Source organism: Callithrix jacchus, chromosome 9 (genome assembly GCF_049354715.1).
Source record: "Callithrix jacchus isolate 240 chromosome 9, calJac240_pri, whole genome shotgun sequence".
NCBI lineage: Eukaryota > Metazoa > Chordata > Mammalia > Primates > Cebidae > Callithrix > Callithrix jacchus.
This window is the reverse complement of record NC_133510.1, coordinates 64,925,523-64,948,445: the sequence shown is the minus strand read 5'-3', so window position 1 is coordinate 64,948,445 and position 22,923 is coordinate 64,925,523. Positions and strand designations below refer to the sequence as shown.

General features: G+C 42.6%; 1 protein-coding gene and 1 pseudogene across 2 annotated transcripts in view; one reads left to right on the top strand and one right to left on the bottom strand.

Annotated features, from left to right (window-relative positions):
• The window catches only part of MUCL1 (mucin like 1), a 265,658-nt gene that overhangs the window by 10,802 nt on the left and 231,933 nt on the right, over window positions 1–22,923 (top strand). The window lies entirely within an intron of this gene.
• On the bottom strand, window positions 8,333–9,075 carry LOC118144494 (glycosylation-dependent cell adhesion molecule 1-like; annotated as a pseudogene).

The following is a 22,923-nucleotide window of genomic DNA, read 5'->3' as shown; positions in this document are numbered from 1 at the left end:
AATGAACTAATGGAGTTGAAAAACAGAACACGAGAACGTAGTGAAATATGCACAAGTTTGAATAGCCGAATTGATCAAGCAGAAGAAAGGATATCAGAGGTTGAAGACCAACTTAATGAAATAAAATGAGAAGACAAGAATAGAGAAAAAAGGATAAAAAGAAATGAGCAAAGTCTCCAAGAAATATGGGACTATGTGAAAAGACCTAATTTACGTTTGATAGATGTAACTGAATGTGACGGAGAGAATGAATCCAAGCTGAAGAATACTCTTCAGGATATTATTAAGGGAAACTTTCCCAATCTAGCAAAGCAGGACAATATTCAACCACTGGTAATACAGAGAACACCACAAAGATATTTCTCAAGAAGAGCAACCCCAAGGCACATAATTGTCAGATTCACCAGGGTTGAAATGAAGGAGGAAATACTAAGGGCAGCTAGAGAGAAAGGTCAGGTTACCCACAAAGGGAAGCCTATTAGACTTACAGCAGGTCTCTCAGCAGAAACTCTACAAGCCAGAAGAGAGTGGGGGCCAATATTCAACATCCTTAAAGAACAGAACTTTCAGCCCAGAATTTCATATCCAGCCAAACTAAGCTTCACAATTGAAGGAAAAATAAAATCTTTCATGAACAAGCAAGTACTCAGAGATTTTATTACCACCAGGCCTGCTTTGCAAGAGCTTCTGAAAGAAGCATTATACATAGGAAGGAACAACCAGTATTAGCCTTTCTAAAAATATACCAAAAAGTAAAGAGCATCAACATAAAGAAGAATTTATATAAACGAATGGATAAAATAGCCAGTTAACATCAAATGGCAGTAACCCTAAATTTAAGTCGACTAAATCCCCCAATCAAAAGATACAGCCAAAACCTAATGGTATGCTGCATCCAGACCCATTTCACATCCAAAGATACACAAAGACTCAAAACAAAGGGATGGAGAAAGATTTACCAACCAAATGGAGAGCATAAATAAATAAATAAAAAGCAGGAGTTGCAATTCTTGCATCTGATAAAATAGATTTCAAAGCAACAAAGATATAGTGGTAAAAGGATCAATGCAACAATAAGAGCTAATGATCCTAACACCCAGATACATAAGACCCATAAAGAGATTTAGACTCAACGAGACAGAAAATTGATGAGGACAACCATCCCTTGAACTCAGATCTGGAACAAGTAAACTTAATAAATATTTATAGAGCTCTCCATTTTAAATACACAAAATATACATTCTCCACTTTAAATACACAAAATATTGATCGGCCATTATTAATACCCATTTTTAGAATAAAGCAATATTCTCGTTCTCTCTCCCTCTTTTTCTTCCTCTTTCTTCCTCTCCTTCACTCCTTTTTTTCTCTTTCTTTTCTTCTTTCCTTTCTAAAGAAAAAAAAAAGACTGACTCTTAGGTTTTTGGTTTGAGTAACTGAGTATCTGGTGGTGATATTTAACGAGATGGAAGACGAGGTGGAGAGGTATAGGAAGGCACTGGTTCAGGGGTAGTAACAAGATTGCAAAGCCATGGCTTAAACAGAACGGAAGTTAGACAGAGATAATATGGTGGCCTTGGGGGACACAGATTCAGTGGATTTTAACAGCAAAGGCACTAAAGGTAACTGACCTGCAGCTGCATGGGTACAGCTGAGGCTGGAATGAGATTTTCCTAATTCCACTTGGGTACAGAGCATAAGGCTGTGAAGCTTTGGCTTCAGATGAGGTGTGCTAATACATCGTAGGTGATGCGAGGGTGGCTGTCCCAGTTCCTGATTGTCTACTTTGGTTTTGTTGTACACTCTTTTCGTAGTTTTCATTTAACATTTTCCTCCTGTCCTTTTTTCTCACCCACGGACGCAGGTCCCAGCGTCTGCTTTGTTTTGAACTGCATTTAAGGTGGCAGAAGGTCATGGGAGGGGTTTTGTTTATGGCATGATCACAGGCTCCTAAGATTATTTCCTACCACGTAGTCTGAGAGTGGCTTGGGGTTGTACATTTATGAAGCCCCAGCCAGGGTTTCAGATTTCAGAGGCCCACTGTGGGATTAACCACAGAGATGTGGTCGACTTCATGCAGATAAAAATAACAAGATCCTGTATGTGGAGGAAATGTGGTTGTGGGTGAAAGTGAAGAAAAACTCAATGGAATTACTATAGACTTGAAGAGTAGGGGAGAAATGAACAAGCCCTGTGCCAGGAACACTCTTTAGAAATCCTATTTTCCTAGAGAATCAAGGAAACGTGGGATTCATATAAGACACAAGTCTTGGTCTTATAGTGAGGAAAGTCAGAGAGAAAGGGAAAAGAAAAAAGAGGGTAGTAGTTCTATTAATTGAGTTGGGAGAAAAGATGAGATTTTTCTTGGGAGAAAGTTTGAGTTCATAGAGCCCATGCTTGAGAGATGTTAAAAGAGAAGGGAAATGTCTCTATCCCTAAGTAGTTTCAAGGATGGAACTAGAAAAGAGCAGAATATTTATTTATTTCTAGATCAGGGAGGGTGAGTTGGGCCTGGAAAGGTTTAACGACGATGCAAAACAGTTTGAGGCCGCTAGAGGGCGCGTGGATCCAGTCACTTGCACAGAGTGAGCGAAGAGAACCAGGTTTAGTGGTGAAACGTTACTAGGTTAAGTGTCCAAGAATGCACTTTTTTTTTTAAATGGGGGTTTGGGGACTGTTATCACCCATGCCCTGAGGAAGCATGACACAGAATTACTGAGAAGATGAAATACACTCTAAAGGGAATTCATGGATGAAATAAATAGATCTAGTCATATCTGAGCGTCTATATTTTTCAACAGTTTTTAATTTTTTAATTGACAAATTATAGTTGTATACATTTATGAGGTACAATGTGGTGTTTCGATATTTGTATGCATTGTGGTATGATTGAATCAAGCTTAAATTTCTAAATATACTAAGATGATAGAAATATCTTAAGCCCCCACTTTGAGAGAAGACACAGTATTCATGTCCCCACCCTCTGATGGCAAACTTAATGCCAAAATTAGTCACTTCCACTTGTGAAGTCAAGGCTTTCTCTCTTCTTGCAGATACCACTTAGTTTCTGCCACAGTGTGATCCTGGCCCATTAGACATGGGATTCCTGTACAGTTCGAGTGCCCCATGTATCTTTTGAGCCACGAGGAGGAGACTGTCATTGAGACGCCTTGCCTTCATCTCTTCCATTGCAACTGAACCTTCCCTGGCTAAGCAAGACAAATTCCTGCCCCCTGTGCTGCCGTGAGCTGCTCACTGCTAATGACAAGAAGGAGGAGCACAGATGTGCCGAGGCCCACAGCAGCAGAGGAAGAGCGGCTGGAGAACCTCCATGGAGTCAGGCACACCTGGGGCACTGCGGCTTAGCACTGGCCCTCCATGACATCTTTCTCCTGCACCTTGAACCTGTGTAAAAGGTTTTTTCTTCCACCTTCTACCCCTCCACAGAAAAAAAAACAACCCTTAAAAACCCCCCAAAAAAGCACACACTAGGGCCTGGGCATGTAATTGCTCTGGGGCCTGAGAATGTGTTTGTGTTTTTGAGTTTGGCTGGTGTGGAGCTGGTGCATGGTATTTCACGTATCTTAGTTACTCTAACTTTGAAAAGGAGGGACCCACCAGGTGTGGTGGCTCACACCTGTAATCCCAGCACTTTGGGAGGCTGAGGTGGGTGGATCACGAGGTCAAGATATCAAGACCATCCTGACCAACATAGTGAAAACCCGTCTCTACTAAAATATAAATATCAGCTGGACGTGGTGGCGTGCAGCTGTAGTCCCAGCTACTTTGGAGGCTGAGGCAGAAGAATTGCTTGAACCCGGGAAGTGGAGGTTGCAGTGAGCTGAGATCACACCACTGCACTCCAGCCTGGAGCCTGGGGACAGAGCGAGACTCTGTTCCCCCCCATCCGAAAAAAAAAAAAAAGAAAAAGAGGGATCCATGAGCTCCTTGGAGTTGGATTAAGTCAACTTCATAGATGTTGGAGGAACTACTCACATTTCAGGGGGAAAAAGACCAGAATGGGCCAGTCCCCTGCCTCCAAGCATAGCAGAATTTCCCCTGATTCTGAGGGAACCCGCTCCATGCTGGTGGCTCTGCATCCTTCTCATCATCTGCAGATTTGTGAGGCTTCACCACGATCCTTCCTGTAGTCACAGCTTAGAGCTCTGAGGCAGGGGCTCACCCCAGGCCGAAGAGAGGATGGAGATGCAGGTACCTAACCCTGTCTCTACACTGAGAAGCTAAAGTGATAGGGAGAGTGTGTGTACCCCCCTTTCCCTTCCAGATCTTATTCTACCAAACAGCTGGAGCAACAAAAATGACAAGAACTACTCCCAGGCCAGGCACAGTGGCTCACACCTGTAATCCCAGAATTTTGGGAGGTCGAGGCAGGCGAATCAATCATGAGGTCAAGAGATCGAGACCATTCTGGCCAACGTGATGAAAACCTGTCTTTACTAAAAATACAAAAGTTAGCTGGGCGTGGTGGTGCACGCCTGTAATTCTAGCTACTCAGGAGGTTGAGGGAGGAGAATCGCTTGAACCTGGGAGGTGGAGGTTGCAGTGAGCTGAGATTGCACCATTGCACTCCAGCCTGGGTGACAGAGTGGGACTCTGTCTAAAACAAAACAAAACAAAACACAAAACAAAACAACACAACAAAACAAAAAAAGAAAGAAAACAAAACCACTCTCCAACCCATCCCAAGAGGTCACAAAGTTTTTCATGTTTGAAGGCCCAGCCAGCACCTGGCAGCTGGGTAGGGGAGGCAGAGAAAGAGTTTTTGGGAATGGATTTTCTATTAATTTATTTAGAGACATAGTCTCACTCTGTCACCCTGGGCTGGAGGGCAGTGGTGCAATCATAGCTCACTGCAGCATTGAACTCCTGGGCTCAAGCGACCCTTTTATGTCAGCCTCCCAAGTAGCTGGGACTACATGTGTGCACCACCACACCCAGCAAACTGTATATATATGTGCTTCTTTTAATAGATGTGGAGGTCTCGCTGTGTTGCTCAGGCTACTCTCAAACTCCTGGCCTCAAGTGATCCTGCCATTTTGGCCTCCTAAAGTGTTGGGATTGTAGGTGAGAGCCATCATGCCTGGCTGGGAAACGAATTTTCTTTCAGAATGGAGATGCCTAGACAAATGAACATACCTAGATGCCTTTTGAATGAGACTCTGGGCTAAGGATGAGAAGAATAAGACATTGGGAAGGGAGGAATTTTGGACTTTCCTTTTCTTGCATAGAAAGAGAGTATTTCAATTTTGTTCTTTGTTCCTTTTGAAATAAGGAGGATCGCTTGAGCCCATGAAGCAGAGGTTGTACTGAGCTGAGATTGTGCCAATGCATTTCAGCCTGGGTGACAGAATGAGACCCTGCCAAACAGAAAAAAAAAAAAATAGAAGAGGGTTTATGTTCAAACTTAGGACTTTTTTTCCCCACTAATGTTGAATTATTTGATCTTTTGTGCTGCTACGTAGTACTTATTTTGTAACCCTCAAGTGAGCTGTACTGAGCAACATGACAGAGCAGACTGGAGAGAGGAAACAGTCTAGGGAACAGCACAGTCTTGGAGTTAGTTTCTGTCCTATTTGAACTCAATTCAGAGGCTTGGGTACCAACAGTAAACTTGCCACCCCACCAATTTCAGGAGGAAAGAACTGTGGTGAGAAGCTGTACTTCATTGTTTTCATCTGAAAATGGAGATAACAAACTTTTTAAGTATTTTGCAATGGCTAAGTGGGTAAATATGTATAAAGCATTTGGCTCTAGGGCCTGCCATATAGTGGGAGTTACTGTATATTAAATCAGTGGGCATATGGTAAGGCTGCTTTTTGTTTTTTGAGACAGAATCTGCACTCCAGGCTGGAATACAGTGGCAGGATCTCAGCTCACTGCAACCTCCGCCTCCTGGGTTCCAGGAATTCTCTGCTTTAGCCTCCCAAGTAGCTGGGATTACAGGCACCCGCCACCATACCTGGCTAATTTTTGTATTTTTAGTAGAGACGGGGTTACACCATGTTGGTCAGGCTGGTCTTGAACTCCTGACCTCATGATCCACCTGCCTTGGCCTCCCAAAGTGCTGGGATTACAGGCATGAGCCACCATGCCCAATCTGTAAGGCCACTTTTTAAGGCACAGATGACCAAATATCTTCAGGGTGGAAGACCACTCTGATGTGCTGCTGGTCTTCTTTCTCCCATCCCTCAAATCACAGCTGTGGCTGATCACAGATCTCAGGCTCACCTGTTAAGCCCAAAGGCTTCAGAAGAGAGAAGGCTACTCTGTGCTGGGGGCATTTCTTTCTATCCCCTCCCAACAAGAAGAGCAGGTTGGAGTGAATACTTCCCAGCCTACCTGTCCATTCCTTCCTTCCTCCTCCCTGATGGAAGAGTACAGACCTTATGGATGGGAGCCTGATAGTGGCTTCTCCAGCCCTGGGTGTCTTGCTGTGTTGCTCAGGCTAGTCTCAAACTCCTGGCCTCAAGTGTTCTGTTCATTAGTGAGTCAGCTGGGGTTGGGAATGTGGGCAGAGGCCTTTTAGCCTGAGGTCTCCTATCCAGTTTTCACAGAGAGACCTGCACTGTGGCCTGTGGCACAGCTGTCCAGTCATTAGTAAGATGGATGCTTGATCACCACTGGGTAACAACTCTCATGGCCTTTTCTGTATTAGCCTGAACTGGAGGATCAGAAGAATGAATCTGGAGCTTTTTTTTTTTTTTTGAGACAGAGTCTTGGTCTGTCACCCAGGCTGGAGTGCAGTGGCATGATCTCGGCTGACTGCAACCTCTGCCTTCTGGGTTCAAGTGATTTTCCTGCCTCAGCTTCCTGAGTAGCTGGTGTTACAGGCACATGCCACAACACTCTGCTAATTTTTTTTGTGTGTGTGTTTTTACTAGAGACAGGATTTCACCATGTTGGTCAGGCTGGTCTTGAACTACTGACCTTGTGATCCACCCGCCTCAGCCTCCCAAAGTGCTGAGGCTACAGGAGTGAACCACCACTCTGGGCCAAATCTTAATCTGGGGCTTCTTAATCTGCGAGACACTTCCATGTTTCTAATATCATCCACTCAGGAAACTTCCCTCCAATTTTTTCCTGCACTCCACAGGCTCCTATCTGCCCTCCTCTGTCATTTCAAAAAGAATTTTTGCCTTATCTTAAGATTTTTCTTGAGAAAGACCGTAATAGAACTTTCAATCTAGCTTGAGAAATGATTCTGGTGGACTTGTATGTTCTTCTAGTGGGGGGAAGGTGGATAAACTAGGGAAAGTGGGCATGCGGCAACTTTCTATACTAGGAGAAAGTAAAGGGAGGAAGTAGATTATTTTATCTGTCTCCGGGTCTGAACATATTTCCAGATTTTCCTGGGCCAAGACAGACCAGCTCTGCACTGCAGCAGGTCAGTTGCTCTGCTGATCTTCTGAGCACATCTTTTTATATGTCTTCGAGGTAGGACACCAGAGATCAGAGATGTTTCCCTTCCTGCCATTCTACCAGCCCTTGAGTGACAGCTTCCTTTCATTTGGAAGACAGAAACTTTCATTTTCCCATGCTCTTCTTTACCCATTGAATCTAATGTGCTGTTACAGTGAGAACTGGCCAGGGTGGGAGGAGATTGGCACATATTAGGTAGATGGGCCTGGCGCATAGTAAGCACGTGGGGAGTGTTTGTCGAGTGGGTGAATGGGAGTCATCCACTCTGTGGTGAAACATAAGTCTTGGCAGATGAGGGTGTAGAGGAAGAGGGTGGAGAGCAGACAAGAGGGTACAGGATGAGACGCTGGGAGCACAGAGTGCAGTCCAAAAAATGTGCTGAGAAAGGAACAGGGAGCTTGGAGAACTAGGAGAGGGAAGTGTCCTGGAAAGTTAGCAAGGAGAAGTTTCTAGAAAGTGTACTTGTGTCCAGTTCTACAGAAGCAGTCACAGGATTTGCTGATGTTTGTGACTCTTTGGAGAACAGTTGTGGAGGGTGGGTGGGTGCAGCTGGTAGATTGTAGGGGCATGAGGTGGACACAGGAGCTGAGGGGTATGGGGCAGTGCATTGGTGAGGTGCAGGCAGCATGAGGAAGGTCAGGACTTTGTAGGGGATGTTTTGGGATGTGGAGACATGAGCAGGTTTGTAAGCTGAGGAGGATGAGAAGTTTAAACTCAAAGGGATAGGGTAGCTTAGAAAGAAGCCCAGTAGAGTTGAGGGCATCCTGCCTCTCTTCCTGAGCCCAGCAAAGCCACCACAGAGCCAGGCTTGGGACACAATGCTTTAATGCACAAATTTGAGGAGCTGAAAGATGGAGTTGGGATGCGACCTTGCCCACAACCCAGGCTTGGATTCAGGCACCTCATCATTAGGGTCTCATGACATCATTGGCGCTAGGGATTAGATTTTTTAGGTAGTTCATGATTCCTTTTGCTGCTTTGTCCAGATTCTTCCCAATTTTATGGCTCAGTTTGGCGAGTTTTCCCTCTGAGGTGGTTGCTGAGGAGTATTAGGAGGGAAATGTCAAGTTAAGGCTGGTTCCCTTCCACCCTCTCCCCTCTACCCCAGCAACAGCCTTTCACAGGGCTGGTGATCAATGCTTCATTCAACTCCCACTTACATTTAGTTCTTGTTCCTTTACAGCTTCCTTTCTCTTTCTAACCCCACCTATTTGCACCCAAGTAGCGCCCAGCCCCTTCCTTTTCCTGCTCAATACCTTCCCAGTGGCTTCCTACTTCCCTGGCTCATACCAGCCCTGGGAGCCACTTCTGTAGTCTCTTCTCATTGGAGCTGAACATTTTCGAAATTGTCCTCTTGGGATATGGGCTTTTGACTCTTTGCTCTTTTGAGAGCTTTCTCTTTGGAAACCAGGTCTTCCTTGGAGATGACAGGCTCCTTAGAAAGGTCCTCATTGGAAATGTGGTCCTTCTTGGGGTGGCTGCTGGGGGTGACCTGGGCAGCTGGAACCAGGAAGACATAAAGGGATTGGGGAGTGGAGTGAGAGCACGTGGTGAGAAGCAGCCAGTTATCCTGTGTCATGTCCCTTAGCATGTGGACACAACCTTCTCACCATCCCTCCTCCCCTGGTTGGTCATTCGCCTCTGTGGTTCCGCGATGCATTGTTCCTATCTTTATCTTTTCATTAGTACCTTCCACTGCATTATATTAAGTGCCTACCACGCAGGAAGATTTGGAGATAAAATGACAAACAAAATCACCTAAACCCTGGCCTTAAGCCTGTATTGTCTAGCACTTATCACACTCTATTGTAATGATCTGTTTTGAAATCTATTGCTCTTACTGGTCAGTTACCATTTTGAGGGCAGGAGGCATAGCTTACTTATCTCTGAATCTCAAATTATTTAGTGCAGATCTTAACTCTTGCTAAGTTTCCAGTCGGGTTTTGTCAAATGAGTCAATGTGCCTTTGCAAAGCTGGCCCCTGGGGCATATGTTTGTTCAACAAAGTATCTCCTTAGTGTGTGTGGCAGAGAACCTCTGAGGGGCCTTCTCCCATAGATAGTTCAACGAGAATGTCTGCCATACACCAGGCATGATGTGGGTGCTTAAGCTCCAATACTGAGCAAAAGAGACCAGGTCCCTGCTCTCCTAGGTAAGGGTGCCAGATAAAATGTAAGTCACCCAGATAAATGTGAATTTCACAGAATCGATGAAAAATTTTGTCAATATGCCTCAAATATTGCACAGTACCTAAGTATGTCTCAAATATATCTGAAACTGCATTTAAGTGGGTGTTCTGTGTTTATTTGCTAAATTTGGCTCCCAAGGTTCCAGACCAGCCTCAGACTAGGATTAGAAGCAGGCGAGGCTTTCCACATTCATCCTCCCTGATCTGTCCCTCCCAGAGTGGTCTCATCTTGGGTACTCAGTTATGGGAACCATGTCCTGGAGAGGTGACCACTTGTCTGCCACACCTATAACTCCCTTCTGAGAAATGAGGTTGTGGTGGTTCTTTGGACACAAGATGCCAGACTTTGGGTCGGGTGTCTCTGTTACCCTAACCACTCCTATTTGTGAGGAAGTCTGGGCTTTATTCAGAGGTAACAACTGACAGGCTGGACACAAGGGCCTCTCAGGAGGCCTGGGTGAGAGACCTGCCCATTTCCGGGGCTTTCTACTGGATGGTTCCTAACCAAGCCAATGAGGTGCTTCTCAGTGAAGTTCGAGTCAGAGAGACAGAAAGAAAACTCAGAGATGTAAAAACAGTAACAGAAGAGAGAGGCCAGGATAGAGGCAGGGAGAGGTGAAGACTCCTGTCTAGGGGACCCCGTGGACCTGAAGCTATGACAAAGTGACTGTCCTCAGAGTGGCTGGAGGGGCTCACAGCCCAGCTGGTCTCTGCTTGGTACTCCATGAGTCCTGCTGAGATGGCTTCCTGATCTTCCTTCCTTCCTTCTGTCACTTAATGGAACCTAAGTGAGTCTTGCAAACTTCAAAAAGCCTATTTTAAGCTCCACCCGCTCTTCCTTAAGCATCATTAGCTTTTAGTCAGGACACCTGGGTCCAAGATTTAGCTCTGCCAGGGACTCACTCTGTGGTCTTCGATCAGCAACTCCTGCCCCTCCCATTCCTGGCCACCTCTCTGGCCCTCATCCTTTTTCTCAGCCAGGAGAGGGAGAGTCCAGATGGATTTCCAAGGATCTCTAGGACTCCCGTTCCAGGAGCTGACACCCTCTTGGAACAGAGTTGGAAACCTTCTCGGGAGATTTTTATTTCAAGAAGAACAGCATCAGGTTGCTTGTTCTCAAACTTCACAACCAGCTGGGGAGTGCATTTGAATCCCCTTTCCTCTCCATTTAGTAGGCCTGGGATGCAGCCCAGGATCCCACATTTAAAACCAGCATCCAGGGCAGTTCCGATGCAGAGGTGCTGAGAACAGGACTACCCTAGGCAGACAGAATGGCTTCTACACAAAAGCTCAAACTTCTTTGTCGGTAAGGATTTTGGGAGGTAGAGAGTCTGCTGTTTTGGTTGTGTGAGTGTGTGAGTGTGAGAGTGTATGTGTGTATGTGTGAGTGTGTGAGTGTGAGAGTGTGTGACAGAGTGAGAGAGAGAGATGGGGGGGGGACATCACCATGGAAGCTGCTGCCCTAGGGCAGTGGGGCTGGAGAAGAGAAGAGGAAAAAGGAGACCAGCATCCTGTGAGGTCTGACTTTGAGCCAGGTGCAGTATTATTTAATTCTGATAAAAATCTACAGGGTAGTATTGATAGTCTGACAGATTGGGAAAACTGAGGCTCAGAGAGGTCAAGTAAATTTACCAAAGTGACATAATGGCAACTGGCATGGCTGGGATTTGAACCTGGAACTGCTTGGCTTTGATTTCCGTGTTCTTCCCATAATGTCCCACCCACACCAAGCATCACTAGAGTCAACATCACAGTACAGCAGCCATAAAATCCTTGGCTTCCTGGTGGAACTCCATTTCACACATTCTGTGCAGTTTCCCACAAAGCCATTGACTATTCTAGGAAATCAATGCGTCCGCCTTCAAGCACTTCCCAAACTTCATTTCATCCCATTACTAGAATAGGGAGAAAAAAAGCCATCAACAGGGGAGCTCAGTAGGTAACACAGCCAGAGGGAGCAGGTCCACATTAGACATGGGAGAGTCATTAGAGAAGGGGGTCAGGAGAGATCCAGCAGAGGGGAGATAACTGCAGAGAGGTTCCACTGCCGTGGGATCCTGGTGTACGTGGGGAGGGCGAGCAGCTTCTGTCTTGTTCCCAGTCCGGATCTAGTAGTTCTGAGTGAGTCTCTATTCCCGTCTTCAGGGTCCATTGCTGTCATGTCTGTTCCAGCTATATTCAGTTTCTCTGCAGGAAGCTCTGAGCCAGACTTGGCTCAGCCTGGATAGTCTGTGAAAACACTCTCTCCATCTGGAAGATGGGGCCTTGGGAGTGTTACCCACGTGGGCTAGCTGCTCAGTGTCCCACATACAGCCCCATGAGCCGGTTGGGAGTGGGTGAGTGGCCGTGGGTATGGAGCTGGATGGGCCAGGTACACAGAAAGCTGCAGTTCCTGGCATTCCTCGTGATCACTCACCCATCCATGGGTAGGCTTTTTCCTTTCCTCTTAAAGCCCTTAGGAGCCACCTGTCAACTTACATAAGCAATTCTCACATTGAATGCTTTGTGTTGATAGCTAGCTCTGGTCTGTGGGGTTATATTCCAGTGTGAAGACTGTGAGCTGTGAGAAGGGGCCATAGAAAATCAGGATGGTTGGAGGGTAGACACTCTGAAGGTCAAGGTGCCATCCTTCCCACTTGCACATCGGGAGATGAAATGCAAATGGCAGACACACAGTCAGAGGATGAAGGTTGTTCTTGGGAAAGACTGGAGATCAAAACGTTTTGGAATTCTGAATCTGGAAGTAATCGTGTGACTTGCGAATCCACAAAGAGGACTCTAAGTAAGGGAAAGCCATTACAGGTTGTGGTTGTGACCCATTATGGTCACATCTATGTGTTAGGGAGACTTGTATTCCCACGAATTCCCTTGTAGGGGTGGGGAGGAGGGTTTAACTCTGGGGGCCCTTGTTTAGGGCTGTCCTGGCTTCATAACATAGATTTCAAATGCAACCCAGAGCACCCAGTTTCCTACATAGCCTCAGGTAGGATGCTCTTACTTGGGAATAATGAACCATCCAATTCATTTGGCTCAAGCAATAAAAAAGGCATTATCTCATGATGGAAGAATGTTAGAGGTAGGCTTGGTTAATGCAGCAGCTCAATGAATTCCCAAAGGACTTAGATTCTTTCCATTTCTCCATCTTACTCTTCTCTGTCCAAGAGCCTGGTCTTCTGGCTACCTCTCTTCGGGTAGTAAGCTGGCTGCTGCCACACCAGGTATCACATCCACACAATCTCCAGAGGCAGAAAAATGACCCTTCTCCTCCGGTATGTGTTACCTTTTAAGAGCAAAGGAGTCCTTTCTTGGGAGTCTCGATAGTATACTCTCTCTCATGTCTCGTTGGCCAGAATGGCATCAAGTATCTTTGCGTGACATGTCAACTAGGCTTTGGCAAAGGCAGTGGGACCACTTTGATTGGCTTTGGCTGATTGTGATTCATCTCCTAATGGGGCCTCCCTGCCCAGAAACACACAGCCATGAGAAAGGGGCATAGGGAATAAAATCAGTCTGTCCACAAGGAGGAAGAGAGGTGTGGTTGTTAAAAAGGCCAACCAACAGCACTTAATGGGCATATTCAACAATCTGAACCCGGGGTTCAGATACGTAGTGGTTTTATTTTCCTTTAATTTCTGCCTTAAAAATGCTCTGGGGAACCTCCCTTTCTAATCCTTTAATAATATCTCAGGTATATTCTATGGGTAGGTCCAATTTAACATTTCAGTTTCACATCCAATTCAACACTCACTTTCTCCACCTCCTTTTTCTTCCTTCTGGTCCATTCTCTGCTCCTCTCAGCATGTTTAAGGAGAGACAATCAATGAAAAGAAACAAATATCCTTATCTGATTGCTCTCAGACTCCTCTCGGCTCACGCTGCTTCTCGGGCCAAGACTGGCTGATCACGTCCTCTGTGTGGCAAGAGGCCAAATGATGGCCGTCTCAAGGAAAGGGTGCATATGTGAGTTTTTGGGGCACCTGTGGGACCTCCCTACTGTACAGTTTTCTCCTTCAACCACCCTTAGAAGCCATTTGGCAGTCCACCCTATATCTTCTCGAGTCGGGGGTCCACTTGTCAAGCGACTGCCTCTTTTGGTGGGATGCCAACAAGACGGCTGAAGCCACAAGATCCGTTTAATCCGAGGGAAGCTCTTGCCTGCTTTCCATACCAACCAGTATGAAAGGCTGCTCATCATGCTCCCCGCCCCCCTCTAGTTCTCTATATTTTTCCTCTGTTCAAGCAGGCACAGAGGGCAGATCAGCAAGTCTGCTGTGCAAGCAGGTGTTGAAGTTGGAATGAGATTTTATTCTTCCTTTTGGCAGGCACCAAGCCCTTGCTACTTGGCTTGAGGGTGCAGGGAAGGCATGACAACTCATGACCATGATAAATCTCCCATGTTTTCATCGTCATTCCTGTTCTTAAAACACGCTGGGGAGTAGGAGGATGGTGACGGGACCAGTTCTGTGACTTCTGAATCAGTCCTGGTGCCTCTGGTGTCTCCTTGTTGCGGAGCACTCAGCACTTGCTGTTTGCAACTTGTAGCTATAGTTACAACAGAGATTTTATTCAGCACATTTCCAAGTCATCCCCCACCCCAGCCTTTCAAGTAGCTGGGAATAAAGGTGCATACCACCATGCCTGACTACTTAAAAACATGTTTTTTTTGGGGTAGCAACAGGTTTCTTTATGTTTCCCAGGCTGATCTTGAGCTCCCAAAAGCACATGGTCGTGAGGCCTCCAGCTATCCTCTCACCTTGGCCTCCCAAAGCATTGGGATTAGAAGTGTGACGCATACGCCTGGCTTCATTCAGCATTTTATTTTAGGTGTCTGCTATAGTTCCACTTTTGGCTGTCCATCATTTATAAACACTGCTCATCACATATACATACTTAAAATTTTTTGTGCTAGATGAAACACATTGCTTCCTTCTCTAAAAGAAGATACCCAAAGCTTCTCATCTATTTGCTGTGCCTAATTGCAGATCCAATCTCAAGCCTAGTTGTAATTCCTTGATGTCCTATGACCTATGTTTAAAAGATATTGAAACATCCAGTATACAACAGTGGAGAAGGAAGACTATAACTAAATGAAAAGTTCCATCAAACAAGGAATGATGGGAAATTTCTCCAGTAGCCAGTGATTCAAGTAAATATTCTGCTGCGCAGAAATAGCAAGGATGCCCTGCCTGGCATTGAATTAGTGCTCTTTGTTGGCCAATTTGGCAGCCCTCATCTGTTTTCTGGGAGGATCTACTTTGTCTATTGTCCTTGAGGGCCCTTATCTCTAGGGTGGACATTGAACAGAATGCCTTTAAGGAGACTTACTTCACTTTCCGACCAAGCCTATTAAAGGATTGGTTGTATTCGTTTAGGCCAATTCCTACCAAACTCACTCTTTCTAAATCAGGCTTCACCTAAACCATCCCATGGAAATTGCTCTTGTCAAGATAGCCATATTGCTAATTCTACTAGTCAGTCCTTAGATCTCTTTACCTATCAGGAGCGTTTGACACAGTTCATCACCTCATCTTCTTGGAAATACATTTTTTTCCTTTGGCTTCAAGGATACCCACATTTTTCTGGCTTTCTTCCTACCCCACCGGCTGCTGCTGCTTTGCTGTTTTTTTTTTTTTTTTTTTTTTTTTTTCTGACTTTCTCCAGCCTCTAGGTACTGAAGGAAACATTGTTCTCTTTCTATTTATAGTTCTTTGGGCATTTCATTCAATTTGCTAACTTTAAATCCTGTCTATATCTGATATATGTATTAATTGGTCTTAAATGTGTGACTTCTAGCCTAAACCTCTCCCTTCAACACAAGCAAAGCAGGTGGAAAAAATTGGTGAAATATGGTGGGAAGGAATACGATGCCCCATATCTGTATTTCTTCTCTGAAAAGACAAGTACTTCATGCTGCTGTGTCCCTTTGGTCTTCTTCCTCCACATCTTGCCATGTTAATATTTTCTGGAATTTTTTTTGTGATGTCATAGATTTAGTTTTATGATATGTCCTTTTTCCTTTCTTTCATTTTTTAGGTAATTATTATTGTCATTTCCCATATCTTTTGAGGCATCTTTCTAGATCGATTTATCTGAATCGTTCTTTGATTGTTTTTTAAGAAGAACTTTTTGTGGCAAACTTTTTTGAGTGTGGTTTTATTACCACTGCCATTTAAATGATAAAATCATCTTTAAAAGGTGAATGTTGAATTATTGTCACAGTCTTTTGGAGCATTGTGAGGATATAACATATGATTTTTATTTGTTAACTATATATATATATAATGTGCATACACATATATATTTGTTAACCATATATATAGCATATATAATTATATTTATACATTTCCTAATATCAAACTGTTCTTTCACTCCTGGCATGGATTCAACTTGCTGCTAGATTTTATTGATAGTATCTCATTTAGAATTTTGCCTTAATGTTGGGTCTGTTGACTTCAGTATGTATTTGGAAGGGTTCCTCCCCTCTGTGTTCTGGAACAGTTTAGTGAAATTGGGTTCCTTAAAGGGACAGATAATTCACTTGTAAAATTCTCTGAGTCTGTTACTTTCTGGTGTGACAGTACTTGATATTTTCTGTGTCTTGTATCATAACTTACCTGTTTGTGGTTTATCTTGTCCAGGGTCAGTTTTCTTGGATATTTTTTCTAGAAAATAATTCAATTCACACATGTTTAAAAATTGACTTACTCAGTTTTAAGCAAAATAATCTTTTCATTATTTGAATTTTCTTTTTACCTTTGTAATGTCCCCATTCTCATTTCTTATTCTGGGTTCTTCCATGCCTTCCTTCTTTAGCTGTTTTTTAAAGTTAGATAATAGCTTTTACTTTACATAAATAATTAGCTCTGGATATTTTAAATTTAGATTCTTTAACTTTTCTGTTATTTAGTTATTTTCTGCGTTTACTAATTTATTCCTTATGTTTTTATTAAATTTAGTTCTTTTGAGTTGGGTGTTTAAGTAATTTTTAAACTTTTGATTAATGTTAATATTTAAGACTTTGAAATTTCTTATGCACACTGTTTTAGCTGTATCTCATAAATTTTAATGCATAGTATTTTCATTATTGTTATATTTTATATAGCAATGTTGGTTTTGTTTTCTTCTTTGAATCAAGAATTAAGAGGGTTATAAATTCTCATGTGGATAAGATTTTAAAATTACCTAGTTCTGCTCTTAATTTCTAGTTTTATTGTGTTATTATTGGGGAATGTTCATTTGTATCACTTCTGCACTTTTGAGTTTATTCAAGTATTGGTTAAGAGTGTAGACTCTGGATGTAGACTGCCTGGGTTCAAATCCTGGTTTTCCCATGTATCAGCTGCATGACCTCAGGCATCTTGTGCAATCTCTCTGTGTCTCAAGTTTTATTGTGGGGTTGTTATGGGCATTAAAAGAATTAAGATCTACAAAGTACTTATGAATAGTACCTGGTACATTTTAAGGTTTCATAGATATGTTAACCATTATTCTTATAGTTGTTTATCCTATAATTTTTGATGCATTTTTCACAAGTTTCTGAACTGAAAGGATATTCTTGTTTTTCAGGAGTGTTAAATTAACTCTATTTTACTGTTTAGGTTACTTGGATACTCTGCAGTCAAACTTTTCTTGTTTATTTGACCTTTATGGCCTGAGACAGGTGAATTAGAGCCTGTCCATCTCTGAATCTCTTTGCATTTCCTGAAGTTTTGGTGCTCTTTAAAAGGTGCAGAAATCTTTGTGTCTGTTTTTAGTGTGGAGTACAACCTTTATTCTTATAAATACTCTTCTTCATCTCATGTAATATGTTTACTCTGATATAAATAATGACTGATAATAAGATCAATATTCTGCTTTTTTTCATTTGCTTAGTGGGTTTTTGCTCATCTTTTGACTTTTAATCTTTCTGAGTTACTTAAATATTCTTTTTCTATTGAATTTTTTGGTAATTTCTAAAACAGGGAGATTTCGTCATAACCTCAAAGCAATCACTAGAATTAGGAAATTAATATTTGATACACTACTGATACCTTATAACCATCTCAACTACACACCCCATTTAGCTATTTCCCATTGTTTCGATAATGACCCCTCCAGTCCCAGGTTATGCATAGCATTTAGTTGTTGCAGTTCCTCAGTCTTTCCATGACTTTCATGACATTGCCACTTTTGAGGATTATAGACCAGTTATTGTGTAGAGTGTCCCCAATTTGGGTTCATCTTATGTTCCTCATGATTAAATTTCAGGGTCTTCACTTTTGGTGGGAATATCAAGAAGTCATGCTGCACTCTCTGCGTTGCACTCTGTCAGATGATTCATGATTTTGATTTATCCAGTTTCTGTGTTGTTACTGACTAAGGTGATGTCTGCCAGGTGTCTCCACTGTGATGTTACTCTTTTTCTTCTAGTGTAATTAATAAATATTTTGTGGAAAGATAGTTTGAAACTATGTAAGTATCCTTTTCCTTATCAAATTTTGACCAATTAGTTTTAGTGCTCATTGATGCTTCCTGGTTGAATTATTACCCTGATGGTTGCCGAATAGTGATTTTCCACTTCAGTCATTCCTTCTGAATTCATTAGTTACCATTCTACTATAAGAAAAACCTTTCTCACATTCCCATTTATTTATCCATTCATTTTTATTTAATCAGTATGGACTCATGGCTTCCTATTTATTCAATGATTTATAATCTTCCTTTCTTTTCCTTCCTTTTCTCTTTTCCTTTTTTCTTCCTTTTTCATTTCCTCTCTCTCTCTCTCTCTCTCTGTTATAATCTTTTTCCTTTCCACTGAATTTTGGTAGCCTGGGATAATTCAATACTATTGGGATTAAGGTAACCTTCTCATTAGATTTTGTATTCTTTTGATATGTCTCCATCATTTTCTGAGCATTTTATTACTTTCTGGTACAACCAGTTGTTCCAGCCTTATCATGTACTTTCTCTGCCCTACCCCTGGTATTAGCCATTTCTCCAAGGATCCCTGTTCTTTTAATGGTTTTTGGAAAAGAAGATATAGGCTCTATATATGCTCATTTTTCTTAGGATGTTACTGCTTCCAGGTCTCCCAGTGGTCAGGCTATGAAATATATCTGTGTACTTATATATGTATGTATGTATCTATGTGCATTCCTATGAATAAATTATATATGCCCATTTACATCTATGTGTATTTCAACATCTATTTATATATCAAAGACCATGAGTTCTTACCTTTACCGCCAATTCCAATCTAGCACCACATTGTTCAGGCTCAGTCATCCTGTACCACCAAGACCCCCTCACCCTGTTTGAGCTGCAACCCCCCATATCAGGCTGGATGGGTGCCCTTCTCATCCTGCTCAGGCCCTGACGCCCCATGCCAGGTCACCACTCCCCTTCACCTCCTGTGCCCGTGGTAGATGCTCTTCTTATCTCCTGTCCCAGCACCCTGTTCTGCCTTCCTCGTAATCCCCCACTCCCTGCTCATGCAGATGCCTGCCTTGCTCAGCTCTGCCTACTGGCTTTTAAATTGAATTAATCAAAAAGTAAGGCAAGAATATAGGCAGGCAGAAAGGGAGGCAAAGTAAAGCAGTTCCATTGTTCTTGGTGTTTAATATTCTTGAGTCCATTGTTTATAGTTTGATTTGCTTTATGATCTAATCTGAGACTCTTGCGTTTTATGACATGAATTTGTCCTATTTTTCTTTGTTCATTTGAAAGGCGTGTTTGTACTAGTTATATCTTCTTAATGCCATCCTTTTATTTTAACAATTTGAAATTTATATTTTGGTATATGATATGTGTTTTTTTCTTTTTATATATGGTTCTGATAATATGAAAGATTTATAGTTTGTTTATAGTCCTATTGATTATCTTCATAGTCATAACTTCAAAGGATGTACTCAAATCTTTATTTATTCAGAGTGGACTTCTAGTACCAACTATTAAAATAGTAAACTTCTACTTTCTCCTTCCCCCTCCTTTTCATCATCTGGTTTTCATGGATTATATTATTATGAATTCTTCTAGTAATATACTTTATGCATTGATTATTTGATTTAGCACATTAAAATATTTTTTGATCCTTCAGCTATAAAAGTTGTAAAGTCTACCTATTTATATGAATTCCCTCTTTCTCTTCCATTCGTATGCTGAGTTTTTGTTACATTCTCATAGTTTATAACATTTACCCCCTGCTCTGTAACCATAATTTCTGCAGTAGTTTTAGCTTTGTCCTGCATTAAAATGGATTTAGCACTCATAGCTAATACTTTTACCTCATTTTCTCCATTTATCTCTTGGCTGCCTGAAGCTTATCTTCTAAAGGTTTTTTAAAAGGGCCCATAGAATGGCATTTCTTCAATTGTTTCATGCTTGAAAGTATTTGTCTATTGTCTTAGCCTGGCAAAATAGTTTGACTTAAGACAAAATGCTTGGATATCATCTTCCTTCTCCCAGAAGGCTCTGTGGGAATTTCTCCACGGTCTTTTGATGTTGAAGTCACAAGCCAGCCTGATTTAATTTTTTTTCCTTCAGTCCATGTGTTGATAGTTTTGCCTGGTTGCCCAGATGATTCTTTCTTTATCTTTGAAGGTAAGAAACTCTATTAGGCCAGTTCTTACAACTGATCTTTTTGAATCAGTCTTTTCTTCCAATCTGTAGATTCAGTTTATTTTTTTAAATTAAAATTTTTAGTTGTGGTAAAATACACATAACAGAAAATCTACCAGCTCAACCATTAAGTGTACAGTTCAATGGTGTTAAGTATAATCATGTTGTTGTATAACCAATCTCCAGAACTTTTGCATCTTGAAAAACTGAAATTACATTTATTAAACAACTCCTTGTTTCCCCCGCCCTCTGCTAGATTCAAGTTTTCTTCCATCTCTTTCCCTCCCTCCCTCCCTCCCTCCCTCCCTCCCTCCCTCCCTCCCTCCCTCCCTTTTTTCCTGCCCTGCCTCCCTCTTCCTTCTTTCCATCCTTCCTTTCTATTGAAACAGAGTCACACTATGTGCAGGCTGGTATAGAACTCCTGGGTTGAAGTGATCCTCCTGCCTCAGCCTTCAGAGTCGCTGGGATTACAGGCGTGCGCCACTGCTTCTGTCTAAAGTTTTATTTTTAAGAAATCTTTTTTTGCTTATGTTTCCTGTTCCGTGGGTTTAGTTCTTTTTCAGAGCAGTCATTATACATATGGTTGCTCCGGTTACAAACAAGGTGACCTTGCTTTTGGTCTTCTGGGTGTGTCATGTACTTCAGAGAAGTCTGCGTATTGCCAGCTCTGCCCATGGTCTGTTATTATGGGATACTGTGTCAGCATCCTCCCTCCATTGGGTTCCAGTTTCACTGGAATTGGCAGAATTTCTTCAAAGAAAGTGTTATTTGGGGTTGTAAGGGCTTTCTATTTTCATCTAAGATGGAATTTACATATCTGCATTAATTTTCCTTGTAAAATTCAGTTGGTTTCAGAGATTAAAAATTAGTAGATATATCTTTATTTTTTAAACTTATATTTAGAACTGTGTTATTGAATGTTTTCTCTGTTAATTTGTATATAATTTATTTAGAATATCATCCATATCTGAATGTTAAAACTTCCATAACCTCAGAAAGCAAGAAAACAACTATGAACCCAGAATTAGCTTGTTCTTCATTAAATCAGTATTTTCAGTCATTTCATGAAACATTGAGTGGGAAGGGAGGTAGAAGGCTGTGCTCAGCCTTCCATCTGGGACAGATGTGTTTGTGTATGCCCTGAGTAGTTCATTCCAGGGTCCACCCTCTCCTCACAATAAAGTCACGCAGTCTACAGGCCTGTGCCACAAGGGGGAGCTATCTGTTCCTTGTTTCTCGTAGGCCCTTTGGATTGCTGCCATTGTCCCTGGGGTGGGAAGGGATTTCATGGGGACTGGGGTTTTCTCTGAAACAGTATCTGGGGTTCACTCTCGCCCCTTCATCAGGCTTTGTTATAATCACAGTGTGTCCAAAGTTACCGATTTGTGAATGTGAAATGGTTGAAGTTTTCTCTCCTTTGAGGAGGAAGGACCTGGGGAATGTTGAGGGTGCTGTAGGCAGGTAATACCAGAGCCTGCATCTCCTTCATTCAGTACACAGACAACTAGTTAACCACCTGTCACCTGCCAAGTGTTAGGCATTCTGAGATGAATTCCACCTGGACCTACTTTTGAAGTGTTGCTCTCTGGTGAAGAGGTATTGTAGCAGACATGCAAATGCATATTCTGAGAACAGAGAGGATGGAAACATTCATCTCACAGAACACAAATGAGGAGGTAACACAAATGAGGAGGTGGGTGGAAGTGAGTGAACTCATTCAACATTGAACCAATGTTTCTTGGGTGCCTTCTGTGTTCCAGGCACTGTTCTAGGCACTGGGGATACAAAAGTAAACAAACAGACAGAAATCCCTTCAGATTTGCCCACCCAAATCTCATTTTGAATTTCCGCTTGTTGTGGGAGGGGCCCGGTGGGAGGTAATTCTATCATAGGGGCAGGCCTTTCCTGTGCTGTTCTGATAATAGTGAATAAATCTTACGACATCGGACGGGTTTAAAAAGGGGAGTTTCCCTGCACAAGCTCTCTTCTCTTCTCTGCCACCATGTGAGATTTGCCTTTCACCTCCTGCCATGATTGTGAGGCCTTCCCAGCCAAGTGGAACTGTAAGTCCAATAAACCTCTTTCTTTTGTAAATTGCCAAGTCTCAGGTATGTCTTTATTGGCATCATGAAAATGTACCAATACAGTAAATTGGTACTGTATTAGCACTGATTAATGCAGTAGAGTGGGGAGTTGCTGAAAAGATACCTGAAAATGTGGAAGTGACTTTGGAACTGGGTAGCAGACAGAGGTTGGCTGTCCTGCTGGTTTTCAGACTTGCATGGGGCCTGTAGCCCTTTTGTTTTGGCCAATTTCTCCCATTTGGAATGGCTGTGTTTACCCAGTGCCTGTACCCACACTGTATCTAGGAAGTAACTAACTTGCTTTTACAAACTCATAGGTGGAAGGGACTTGCCTTGTTTCAGATGAGACCCTGGATTGTGGACTTTTGAGTTAATGCTGAAATGAGTTAAGACTTTGGGGGACTGTTGGGGAGGCATGATTGGTTTTGAAATGCAAGGACATGAGATTTGGGAGGGGCCAGGGGCAGAATGATGTTGTTTGGCTGTGTCCCCACCCAATTCTCATCCTGAATTCCCGGGACCTTGTGGGATGTAATTCAATCATGGGGGCAAATTTTTCCTGTGCTGTTCTCATGATCGTGAATAAGTCTCACGAGATCTGATAGTTTTAAAAAG